Here is a 13,130-nt window from a genome sequence, read left to right as displayed (position 1 = left end):
AAGTAAATACAAAGTCACACAGTACTAGCTAACTCTCTGGAACTGACTAACAAACAAAGATTCAGCAGCATTTGCCTAGCCTGAGAGGATGGTTTATATAGCAGGTGCTGTCCACGCCCCACTCAGACCTCACAGACTGTGAGCACAAAACCAGCGCCGGATTCCCTGTCGTGCACAGAGCCTGTAACCACTACACAGTAAAAACCCGGACCGGAGTATCAGCTGCGCTCAGGTTACTTCGCTAACACTTGCCTCCCGGTTGCCATGGTGACGTGGCAGCACAGAGCAGGAGATCCTAACAATATACTGGCCCTGTCTTGTATGCTGTAAAAATACAGGGGTGCTTTTGTTAAAATAAAGGTACACTGGCCCTGTCTTATATGCTGTAAAAATACAGGGGTGCTGTGAAAATAAATGTACACTGGCCCTGTTTTGTATGTTGTAAAAACCCAGGGGTGCTGTGAAAATAAATGTACACTGGCCATGTCTTGTATACTGTAAAATGACAGGGGTGTTGTTAAAATACAGGGGTACTGGCCTTGTCCTGTATGCTGTAAAAATACAGGGGTGCTGGTTCTGTCCTGTATGCTTTTAAAAATTACAGGGGTGCTGTTGTTAAAATAAAAGTACACTGGCCCTGTCCTGTATACTGTAAAAAATGCAGGTGTGCTGTGAAAATAAAGGGGCACTGTTCTATGTGCTGTAATAATAAAGGGGTGCTGTCCTGGGAAATGGAGAACAAAAATTTGGAGGAAAAAATTGTGAAAGATCAGGAACCACTTCCAGTTATAGTGCTGAAGCTGCTGCTGCCACCAGTCATGACATTGATGATGCAATTCCATCAACGTCGTCTGCTAAGGCCGATGCCCAATGTCATAAATGGCGTGTAAAATCAAAGAAGCAAAAATTAATAAAAAAAAAAAAAAGACATTATCTGATAAGAAAGGTAAAATTGGCAATATGCCATTCATGACATGAAGTGGCTAAGGCCTTGGCCTATGTTCATGACTGGTGGTTCAGCTTCTCGTGAAGATGGAAGCCCTCTTCCCTCCCTTAGCACTAAAATCACCCTATCATAATTTTTAACCCTCAAAAATGGGTATTACAAAGGGTATATACTCACTTCAAAAATTATGATGGGGTAATTTTATGTTATTTTATCTAATAAATCCCTAAAAATGTGGGTATGATCCTCATTATAAAAAGTAAATGTATTGTAATATTGTATTATAGTAATGCTGTATTTTAATACAATTGTTGCAGTTTTTTTAATGAGTTTTATAACATGCAGGCGTCACTATTGCTGCTAATAATGAATGGTCTTAGAGTTCTGCAATTAAATCATGCAGGTGACTGTGGACCAGTTTGGAGCTGGGTAATGTGATTTCTGGGGGACCAGTTTTGGGCTGGGTAATGTGATGACTGTGAACCACGTTTCTTAGTAAATCCGAGATTGATATTGTGTCCTTATTAAGGATACAACGTTTGGTCCGATGGTGCATAGCGGACTAGTTGCGAGTTAAGGGCCTAATTCAGTAAAGACTGCAAATTCTTCTAATTAGCAAAATTTGCAATCCTGTTGTTAGCATGCTGGGGCCACATAGTGACCGGAGCCCCCCCCCCTTCAATAAGTAGAAATTGCAAGCGCATCGCAATTTCTGCTTGTTAGCAGAAATAGAGGATGCCTCCTGCCGGCGCAGCTTAGCTGCACCCACAGGAAGCCGGCCGCCATGTTCCTGATCACGGCGCTGTGTGTGACATCAAGCAGCCGCCGCGATCACACCCCCAACACGCTGCACCGACCCCCATTTGGCCACCTACGCACCTGCAATGCTCTGTCTACTCCCTGGAAATGGAGCGTTTCCGACCCCCCTGCCCTGCAACCGCCTCTGTCTGATTGCCAGTCAGAGGCAATTACATTTTCTGCGGCCCCCCGCAGAAAATGCGGGCACATGCGCAGGACGGGCACTGCACATGCACCCGCATCTTTTTCTCAATTTTTGCGGGTGGATCGCACACTACGTTCCAACCTCAATTAGGCCCTAAGTCATGTTTTACCTGCAATTAGTTGTCGATTTTGCCTTCAGTAAATCTCCGATTTTCAAAATCACACCCAAACCTCAGGAGAAAACCCCGAATTTTTTCTTCATACTGTCCTGTATTTTGTAAGGAGCTGCGGAGCCCTTCTGGTGCCAGGTAAATAGAGGATAATAATAAATAATAATAATAATAATAATGATAATAATAATAATCATCATCATCCTGTAACTCTCTTTCTCTCTGTGTCCCTGCCACCTATCTCTGTCTGTGTCCCTGCCGCCTCTCTCTTTGTCTCTGTGTCCCTGTCACCACTCTGTCTCTCTGCCACCTATCTCTGTCTCTGTGTCCCTGCCACCTCTCTCTTGACACTCTGTCCCTGCCACCTCTCTGTCTGTGTCTCTGCCATCTATCTCTGTCTGTGTCCCTGCTGCCTCTCTCTCTGTCTCTGTAACCCTGCTGCCACTCTCTCTGTCTCTGTGTCCCTGCCACCACTCTCTCTGTCACTGTGTCCCTGCCACCACTCTCTTTGTCACTGTGTCCCTGCCGCCACTCTCTCTGTCTCTGTGTCCCTGCCACCACTCTCTGTCTCTGTGTCCCTGCCACCACTCTCTCTCTGTCTCCCTGTCCCCACTCTCTCTGTCTCTGTGTCCCTGCCACCACTCTCTCTCTCTCTGTGTCCCAGCCACCTATCTCTGTCTGTGTCCCTGCCGCCTCTCTCTTTGTCTCTGTGTCCCTGTCACCACTCTGTCTCTCTGCCACCTATCTCTGTCTCTGTGTCCCTGCCACCTCTCTCTGTCTCTGTGTCCCTGTTGCCACTCTCTCTTGACTCTCTGTCCCTGCCACCTCTCTGTCTGTGTCTCTGCCATCTATCTCTGTCTGTGTCCCTGCTGCCTCTCTCTCTGTCTCTGTAACCCTGCTGCCACTCTCTCTGTCTCTGTGTCCCTGCCACCACTCTCTCTGTCACTGTGTCCCTGCCACCACTCTCTTTGTCTCTGTGTCCCTGCCGCCACTCTCTCTGTCTCTGTGTCCCTGCCACCACTCTCTGTCTCTGTGTCCCTGCCACCACTCTCTCTGTCTCCCTGTCCCCACTCTCTCTGTCTCTGTGTTCCTGCCACCACTCTCTCTCTCTCTCTCTCTGTGTCCCAGCCACCTATCTCTGTCTGTGTCCCTGCCGCCTCTCTCTTTGTCTCTGTGTCCCTGTCACCACTCTGTCTCTCTGCCACCTATCTCTGTCTCTGTGTCCCTGCCACCTCTCTCTGTCTCTGTGTCCCTGTTGCCACTCTCTCTTGACTCTCTGTCCCTGCCAACTCTCTGTCTGTGTCTCTGCCATCTATCTCTGTCTGTGTCCCTGCTGCCTCTCTCTCTGTCTCTGTAACCCTGCTGCCACTCTCTCTGTCTCTGTGTACCTGCCACCACTCTCTCTGTCACTGTGTCCCTGCCACCACTCTCTTTGTCTCTGTGTCCCTGCCGCCACTCTCTCTGTCTCTGTGTCCCTGCCACCACTCTCTGTCTCTGTGTCCCTGCCACCACTCTCTCTGTCTCCCTGTCCCCACTCTTTCTGTCTCTGTGTTCCTGCCACCACTCTCTCTCTCTCTCTCTGTGTCCCATCCACCTATCTCTGTCTGTGTCCCTGCCGCCTCTCTCTTTATCTCTGTGTCCCTGTTGCCACTCTCTCTTGACTCTCTGTCCCTGCCACCTCTCTGTCTCTGTGTCTCTGCCATCTATCTCTGTCTGTGTCCCTGCTGCCTCTCTCTCTGTCTCTGTAACCCTGCTGCCTCTCTCTCTGTCTCTGTGTCCCTGCCACCACTCTCTCTGTCACTGTGTCCCTGCCACCACTCTCTTTGTCACTGTGTCCCTGCCGCCACTCTCTCTGTCTCTGTGTCCCTGCCACCACTCTCGGTCTCTGTGTCCCTGCCACCAGTCTCTCTGTCTCCCTGTCCCCACTCTCTCTGTCTCTGTGTCCCTGCCACCACTCTCTCTCTCTCTGTGTCCCAGCCACCTATCTCTGTCTGTGTCCCTGCCGCCTCTCTCTTTGTCTCTGTGTCCCTGTCACCACTCTGTCTCTCTGCCACCTATCTCTGTCTCTGTGTCCCTGCCACCTCTCCCTGTCTCTGTGTCCCTGTTGCCATTCTCTCTTGACTCTCTGTCCCTGCCACCTCTCTGTTTGTGTCTCTTCCATCTATCTCTGTCTGTGTCCCTGCTGCTTCTCTCTCTGTCTCTGTAACCCTGCTGCCACTCTCTCTGTGGGGTATATTTACTAAGGTCCCGATTTTGACCGAGATGCCGTTTTTCTTCAAGGTGTCATCTCGGTCATTTACTAAAGTCAAATCACGGCAGTAATGAGGGCATTCATATTTTTTTGGAAGTCCAATTAAAAAAATACGAATGAATACACCATCGGTCAAATACGCCAGCAAATTAGTAGAACTAGGTCATTTATTAAAAAGTGCAAATCTCAAAATAGCCAAACACTGCCGTGAAAAATTACAAATCGTAAAAAAGTGCTAAAAAAAAACAGACCTGCTTTTTTGAGCCGTGATTGTATAGGCATGCACGGATCCATGAGATCCGTGCATGTATATCAGTGGGAAGGGGTGGGAAAGTGTTAATTTTCCCCAAAAAAATTGCGTGGGGTCCCCCCTCCTAAGCATAACCAGCCTCGGGCTCTTTGAGCCGATCCTGGTTGCAGAAATATGGGGAAAAAATGGACAGGGGTTCCCCCATATTTAAGCAACCAGCATCGGGCTCTGCGCCTGGTCCTGGTTCCAAAAATACGGGGGACAAAAAGCGTAGGGGTCCCCCGTATTTTTGAAACCAGCACCGGGCTCCACTAGCTGGACAGATAATGCCACAGCCGGGGGTCACTTTTATACAGTGCCCTGCGGCCGTGGCATCAAATATCCAACTAGTCACCCCTGGCCGGGGTACCGTGGGGGAGTGGGAACCCCTTCAATCAAGGGGTCCCCCCCCCCAGCCACCCAAGGGCCAGGAGTGAAGCCCGAGGCTGTCCCCCTCATCCAATGGGCTGCGGATGGGGGGCTGATAGCCTTTGTTTGAAGTAATGAATATTGTTTTTAGTAGCAGTACTACAAGGCCCAGCAAGCATCCCCCGCAAGCTGGTACTTGGAGAACCACAAGTACCAGCCTGCGGCGGAAAAACGGGCCCGCTGGTACCTGTAGTAGTACTACTACTAAAAAAATACCCCAATAAAGACAGAAGACACACACCGTGAACGTATAACTTTAATACATACATGCATACCAACATACATACATACTTACCTTATGTTCACACGAGGGTCGGTCCTCTTCTCCAGTAGAATCCATGGGGTACCTGTTGAAAAAATGATACTCACAAAATCCAGTGTAGATCGGTCCTCTTCAAATCCATTTGTAATCCACGTACTTGAGAAAATAAAAAAACGAAGACCCGACCACGAACTGAAAGGGGCCCCATGTTTTCACATGGGACCCCTTTCCCCGAATGCCAGGAACCCCCTCTGACTCAAGGCAGTGTTACAATGTAGCGCCTATGCGCTCCATTGTAACCAATGGTGGGAACTTTGTGGCCAGCGGGTGACCGAGAGTAACCTCACCGCTGACCTCAAAGTTCCCACCATTGGTTACAATGGAGCGCATAGGCGCTACATTGTAACACTGCCGTGTGCTGCCTGTCAGTCAGTACAGGAGCACACAGCCGATCAGGAGGGTGCCACAACGTGGCGCTCCCTGATTGGCTGATGGAACCCTCTTGGACTTAAGTCAGAGGGGGTTCCTGGCATTCGGGGAAAGGACACAGAAAAAGTGGTGGCAGGGACACAGAGACAGAGAGTGGTGGCAGGGACACAGAGACAGGGAGAGTGGCGGCAGGGACACACAGAGAGTGACGGCAGGGACACAGAGACAGAGAGAGCGAGGCAGTAGGGACACAGAGACAGAGAGAGTGGCCGCAGGGACACAGAGACAGAGAGAGAGGCGGCAGGGACACAGAGACAGAGAGAGTGGCGGCAGGGACACAGAGACAGAGAGAGTGGCGACAGTGACACAGAGACAGAGAAAGAGGTGTCTGGAACACAGAGACAGAGAAACTGGCGGCTGAGATACAGAGACAGAGAGAGTGGCGGCAGGGACACAGAGACAGAGAGAGTGGCGGCAGGGACACAGAGAGAGTGGCGGCAGGGACACAGAGACAGAGAGAGAGAGGCAGTAGGGACACAGAGATAGAGAAAGTGGCAGCAGGGACACAGAGAGAGAGGCGGCAGGGACACAGAGAGAGTGGCGGCAGGTATGCAGAGACAGAGAGAGTGGCGGCAGGGACGCAGAGACAGTGACAGCAGGGACACAGAGTCAGAGATAGGTGACAGAGAGACAGAGAGTGGTGACAGAGACACAGAGACAGAGAGAGTGGTGGCAGGGACACAGACAGAGAGAGTGGCAACAGGGACTCAGAGACAGAGTGGCGCAGGAACATAGAGACAGAGGCAATAGGGACACACAGACAGAAAAAGTGGGGACAGGGACACAGAGAAAGAGAGTGGTGACAGGAACACAGAGTGGTGGTAGGGACACAGAGAAAGAGAGAGTGGTGGCAGGGACACAGAGACAGAGAGAGTGGCGGCAGGGACACAGAGACAGAGAGAGTGGCGGCAGGGACACAGTGACAAAGAGAGTGGTGGCAGGGACACAGTGACAGAGAGAGTGGTGGCAGGGACACAGAGACAGGGGTATATTTACTAACATTCGTAATTTTCCGAAAAAGGTCAAAGTTCAATCACGAATGACATTTTGCCTTTTCGGGTTTTCCGATGTCGATGTCATTCGGTTTTTTGGGCAGTGTTTTACGTGAGTTAATTGTAAAACACTGCCGACTTTAATACAATGAATCTCGGCCGGATCTGAGAGATCCGTGCTGGGCTTCATTGTGCACCTTGTTAAAAAAAAAAAAAAAAATAGTTTAAATGTTTAAAAAAAATTGCGTGGGTACCCCCTCCTAAGGCAAACCAGCCTCGGGCTCTTTGAGCCGATCCTGGTTGCAGAAATATGGGGAAAAAATGGACAGGGGTTCCCCCATATTTAAGCAACCAGCATCGGGCTCTGCGCCTGGTCCTGGTTCCAAAAATACGGGGGACAAAAAGCGTAGGGGTCCCCCGTATTTTTGAAACCAGCACCAGGCTCCACTAGCTGGACAGATAATGCCACAGCCGGGGGTCACTTTTATACAGTGCCCTGCGGCCGTGGCATCAAATATCCAACTAGTCACCCCTGGCCGGGGTACCCTGGGGGAGTGGGAACCCCTTCAATCAAGGGGTCCCCCCCAGCCACCCAAGGGCCAGGGGTGAAGCCCGAGGCTGTCCCCCCCATCCAATGGGCTGCGGATGGGGGGCTGATAGCCTTTGTTTGAAGGTATGAATATTGTTTTTAGTAGCAGTACTACAAGGCCCAGCAAGCCTCCCCCGCAATCTGGTACTTGGAGAACCACAAGTACCAGCCTGCGGCGGAAAACGGGCCCGCTGGTACCTGTAGTACTACTACTAAAAAAATACCCCAATAAAGACAGAACACACACACCGTGAACGTATAACTTTAATACATACATGCATACCAACATACATACATACTTACCTTATGTTCCCACGCAGGTCGGTCCTCTTCTCCAGTAGAATCCATGGGGTACCTGTTGAAAAAATTATACTCACAAAATCCAGTGTAGATCGGTCCTCTTCAAATCCATTTGTAATCCACGTACTTGAGAAAATAAAAAAACGAAGACCCGACCACAAACTGAAAGGGGCCCCATGTTTTCACATGGGACCCCTTTCCCTGAATGCCAGGAACCCCCTCTGACTTAAGTCCAAGAGGGTTCCATCAGCCAATCAGGGAGCGCCACGTTGTGGCACCCTCCTGATTGGCTGTGTGCTCCTGTACTGTCTGACAGGCGGCACACGGCAGTGTTACAATGTAGCGCCTATGCGCTCCATTGTAACCAATGGTGGGAACTTTGAGGTCAGCGGTGACGTCACTTTAGGTCAACCGCAGGGCAGAAAGTTCCCACCATTGGTTACAATGGAGCGCATAGGCGCTACATTGTAACACTGCCTTGAGTCAGAGGGGGTTCCTGGCATTCGGGGAAAGGGGTCCCATGTGAAAACATGGGGCCCCTTTCAGTTCGTGGTCGGGTCTTCGTTTTTTTATTTTCTCAAGTACGTGGATTACAAATGGATTTGAAGAGGACCGATCTACACTGGATTTTGTGAGTATCATTTTTTCAACAGGTACCCCATGGATTCTACTGGAGAAGAGGACCGACCCTCGTGTGAACATAAGGTAAGTATGTATGTATGTTGGTATGCATGTATGTATTAAAGTTATACGTTCACGGTGTGTGTCTTCTGTCTTTATTGGGGTATTTTTTTAGTAGTAGTACTACAGGTACCAGCGGGCCCGTTTTTCCGCCGCAGGCTGGTACTTGTGGTTCTCCAAGTACCAGCTTGCGGGGGAGGCTTGCTGGGCCTTGTAGTACTGCTACTAAAAACAATATTCATTACTTCAAACAAAGGCTATCAGCCCCCCATCCGCAGCCCATTGGATGGGGGGGACAGCCTCGGGCTTCACCCCTGGCCCTTGGGTGGCTGGGGGGGACCCTTTGATTGAAGGGGTTCCCACTCCCCCAGGGTACCCCGGCCAGGGGTGACTAGTTGGATATTTGATGCCACGGCCGCAGGGCACTGTATAAAAGTGACCCCCGGCTGTGGCATTATCTGTCCAGCTAGTGGAGCCCGGTGCTGGTTTCAAAAATACGGGGGACCCCTACGCTTTTTGTCCCCCGTATTTTTGGAACCAGGACCAGGCGCAGAGCCCGATGCTGGTTGCTTAAATATGGGGGAACCCCTGTCCATTTTTTCCCCATATTTCTGCAACCAGGATGGGCTTAAAGAGCCCGAGGCTGGTTTGCCTTAGGAGGGGGGGACCCACGCAATTTTTTTTAAACATTTAAACTATTTTTTTTTTTAAACAAGGTGCACAATGAAGCCCAGCACGGATCTCTCAGATCCAGCCGAGATTCATTGTATTAAAGTCGGCAGTGTTTTACAATTCACTCACGTAAAACACTGCCAAAAAAACCGAATGACATCGACATCGGAAAACCCGAAAAGGCAAAATGTCATTCGTGATTGAACTTTGACCTTTTTCTGAAAATTACGAATGTTAGTAAATATACCCCTGTCTCTGTGTCCCTGCCACCACTCTCTCTGTCACTGTGTCCCTGCCACCACTCTCTTTGTCACTGTGTCCCTGCCGCCACTCTCTCTTTCTCTGTGTCCCTACCACCACTCTGTGTTCCTGTCACCACTCTCTTTCTCTGTGTCCCTGTCCCCACTTTTTCTGTCTGTGTGTCCCTACTGCCTCTGTCTCTATGTTCCTGCGCCACTCTGTCTCTGAGTCCCTGTTGCCACTCTCTCTGTCTGTGTCCCTGCCACCACTCTCTCTGTCTCTGTGTCACTGTCACCACTCTCTGTCTCTCTGTCACCTATCTCTGACTCTGTGTCCCTGCTGTCACTGTCTCTGCGTCCCTGCCGCCACTCTCTCTGTCTCTGCATACCTGCCGCCACTCTCTCTGTGTCCCTGCCGCCTCTCTCTCTGTGTCCCTGCTGCCACTTTCTCTATCTCTGTGTCCCTACTGCCTCTCTCTCTCTGTCTCTGTGTCCCTGCCGCCACTCTCTCTGTGTCCCTGCCGCCACTCTCTCTGTCTCTGTGTCCCTGCCACCACTCTCTGTGTGTCCCTGCCGCCACTCTCTCTGTCTCTGTGTCCCTGCCGCCACTCTCTCTGTCTCTGTATCTCAGCCGCCAGTTTCTCTGTCTCTGTGTTCCAGACACCTCTTTCTCTGTGTCACTGTCGCCACTCTCTCTGTCTCTGTGTCCCTGCCGCCTCTCTCTCTGTCTCTGTGTCCCTGCCGCCACTTTCTCTGTCTCTGTGTGCCTGCGGCCACTCTCTCTGTCTCTGTGTCCCTACTGCCTCGCTCTCTCTGTCTCTGTGTCCCTGCCGTCACTCTCTCTGTGTCCCTGCCACCACTCTCCCTGTCTCTGTGTCCCTGCCACCACTCTCTGTCTCTGTGTCCCTGCCACAACTTTTTCTGGGTCCCTGCCACCACTCTGTCTCCCTGTCCCCACTCTCTCTGTCTCTGTGTTCCTGCTGCCTCTCTCTGTCTCTGTGTCCCTGCCACCACTCTCTCTGTCTCTGTATCCCTGCCGCCACTCTCTCTGTCCGTGTGTCCCTACCACCACTCTCTCTGTCTCTCTGTCCCTGTCACCACTCTCTTTCTCTGTGTCCCTGCCCCTACTCTTTCTGTCTGTGTCCCTACTGCCTCTGTCTCTATGTTCCTGCACCACTTTGTCTCTGAGTTCCTGTTGCCCCTCTGTCTGTGTCCCTGCCATCACTCTCTCTGTCTCTGTGTCCCTGTCACCACTCTCACTGTCTCTGTGTCCCAGCTGCCTATCTCTGTCTGTGTCCCTGCTGCCTCTCTCTCTCTCTTTGTCTCTGTGTCCCTGTCACCACTCTCTGTTTCTCTGCTGCCTATCTCTGTCTCTGTGTCCCTGCCGTCTCTCTCTGTCTCTGTGTCCCTGTTGCCACTCTCTCTGACTCTGTGTCCCTGCCACCTCTCTCTGTCTGTGTCTCTGCCATCTATCTCTGTCTGTGGACCTGCCACCTCTCTCTCTGTCTCTGTCACCACTCTCTGTCTCTCTGGCGCCTATCTCTAGCTCTGTGTCTCTGCTGCAACTGTCTCTGTGTCCCTTTTGCCACTCTCTCTGTCTATGTCCCTGTCCCCACTCTCTCTGTCTGTGTCCCTGTCCCCACTCTCTCTCTCTGTGTCCCTGTCGCCACTCTCTCTGTCTCTGCGTCCCTGCCACCACTCTCTCTGTCTCTGCGTCCCTGCTGCCACTCTCTCTGTGTCCCTGCCACCTCTCTCTCTGTCTCTGTGTCCCTGCCACCACTTTCTCTGTCTCTGTGTCCCTGCGGCCACTCTCTTTGTCTCTGTGTCCCTACTGCCTCTCTCTCTGTGTCTCTGTTTCCCTGCTGCCATTCTCTCTGTGTCTCTGATGCCACTCTCTCTGTCTCTGTGTCCCTGCCGCCACTCTCTCTGTATCCCAGCCGCCACTCTCTCTGTCTCTGTGTCCCAGCCGCCTCTCTCTGTCTCTGTGTCCCTGGTGCCACTCTCTCTGTCCATGCCGCCACTCTCTCTGCGTCCCTGCTGCCTCTCTCTCTGTTTCTGTGTGCCTGCTGCCACTTTCTCTGTCTCTGTGTCCCTACTGCCTCTCTCTCTCTCCTTGTCCCTGCCGTCACTCTCTCTGTGTCCCTGCCGCCCCTCTCTCTGTCTCTATGTCCCTGCCGCCACTCTCTCTGTCTCTGTATCCCAGCCGCCACTCTCTGTTTCTGTGTCCCAGCAGCCTCTCTCTCTGTCTCTCTGTCCCTGCCACCACTCTCTCTGTCTCTGTATCCCAGCCACCTCTCTCTTTCCCTGCTGCCTTTCTCTCTGTGTCCTTGCCGCCACTCTGTCCCTTTCCACCTCTCTCTCTCTGTGTCTCTGCCACCTACCTCTGCCGCCACTCTCTCTGTCTCTATACCCTGCTACCTCTCTCTCTCCGAGCAGGATGTATCAATGGGTATCCGGTCTATAGATCTACACTAAAATGGTCTACAGTCAATAGGTCAACCACTAATGGTAGACATGCATTAGGTCGACAGGCTCAAAAGGTCGTCATTACATTGGCCGACACACATATGATTGACACAGGTTTTTTTAATTGATATTTTTATTTTTATAAACTTTTTCATACTTTACCATCCACATGGATTACGATTGGGAATAGTAACCTGTGCCAAGCAAAAGCAGAAGTGGAAGGTCCACCTGTATCTCTTTCTAATATACCTTTATCAGTAAGAAAATTCGGAGGAACACAGGCCTCTGTTCTCTTTATACGGAAATTGGGACGTGAATTATGGGGGTCATTCCGAGTTGTTCGCTAGCTGTTTTCGGTCGCAGCGCAGCGATTAGGCAAAAAAGCGGCACTTCTGCATATGCGAATGCGGCGCAATGCGCATGCGCGACGTACTTTCACAACAGCCGTAGTACTTTCACACAAGGTCTAGTGAAGCATTTCAGTCGCACTGCTGGCCGCAGAGTGATTGACAGGAAGTGGGCGTTTCTGGGTGTCAACTGACCGTTTTCAGGGAGTGTGTGGAAAAACGCAGGCGTGCCAGATAAAAATGCAGGCGTGGTTGGGGAAACGCAGGTGTGGCTGGCCAAACGCAGGGCGTGTTCGTGACATCAAAACAGGAACAGAAAAGTCTGAAGTGATCGCTAGCGCTGAGTAGGTCTGGAGCTACTCTGACACTGCACAGAATTATTTTGTAGCCGTTCTGCGATCCTTTCATTCGCACTTCTGCTAAGTTAAGATACACTCCCAGAGGGCGGCGGCTTAGTGTTTGCACGGGTGCTAAAAGCAGCTAGCGAGCGATCAACTCGGAATGAGGGCCAATATCTCTTAGACTCTACAGAATGAAAAGAGAACAGAATATATTTTTGCTCTGATGACGTCTACCTTACAAATATCTCCTTTCATCAATTAATATACCCTCAGGGCTATACCTAACACAAAACAGAAAGACATTTTGTCTGAGGTAGAAACTTTATTGGAAGGAGAATATCTGATTTAATAATGTTTTAAATGTATGTCAACATCGTCTTGCTCTTATAAGTGTATAGAATAAAAGTTATGGTTTAATAACACCACGTTACATGTAACTAATGTATTATTAACCCGTTCCTGTGCAGATTCCAAACCCACTACAAAGACTTTTTGACCCTGTCAACATTTTCTACTGTCTATCTACTCTATGGTGGTCATTCCCAGTTGTTCGCTCGGTATTTTTCTTCGCATCGCAGCGATTTTCGCTTATTGCGCATGCGCAATGTCCGCACTGCGACTGCGCCAAGTAAATTTGCTATGCAGTTAGGAATTTTACTCACGGCTTTTTCATCGTTCTGGTGATCGTAATGTGATTGACAGAAAGTGGGTGTTTCTGGGCGGAA

At 50.6% G+C, this 13,130-nt stretch overlaps 1 protein-coding gene across 3 annotated transcripts in view; it reads left to right on the top strand.

Annotated features, from left to right (window-relative positions):
* The window catches only part of LOC134993401 (ecto-ADP-ribosyltransferase 5-like), a 157,771-nt gene that overhangs the window by 110,513 nt on the left and 34,128 nt on the right, over positions 1 to 13,130 (top strand). The window lies entirely within an intron of this gene.

The sequence above is a fragment of the Pseudophryne corroboree genome, chromosome 2, assembly GCF_028390025.1.
Source record: "Pseudophryne corroboree isolate aPseCor3 chromosome 2, aPseCor3.hap2, whole genome shotgun sequence".
Lineage (NCBI taxonomy): Eukaryota > Metazoa > Chordata > Amphibia > Anura > Myobatrachidae > Pseudophryne > Pseudophryne corroboree.
This window is presented reverse-complemented; position numbering and strand designations above follow the sequence as displayed.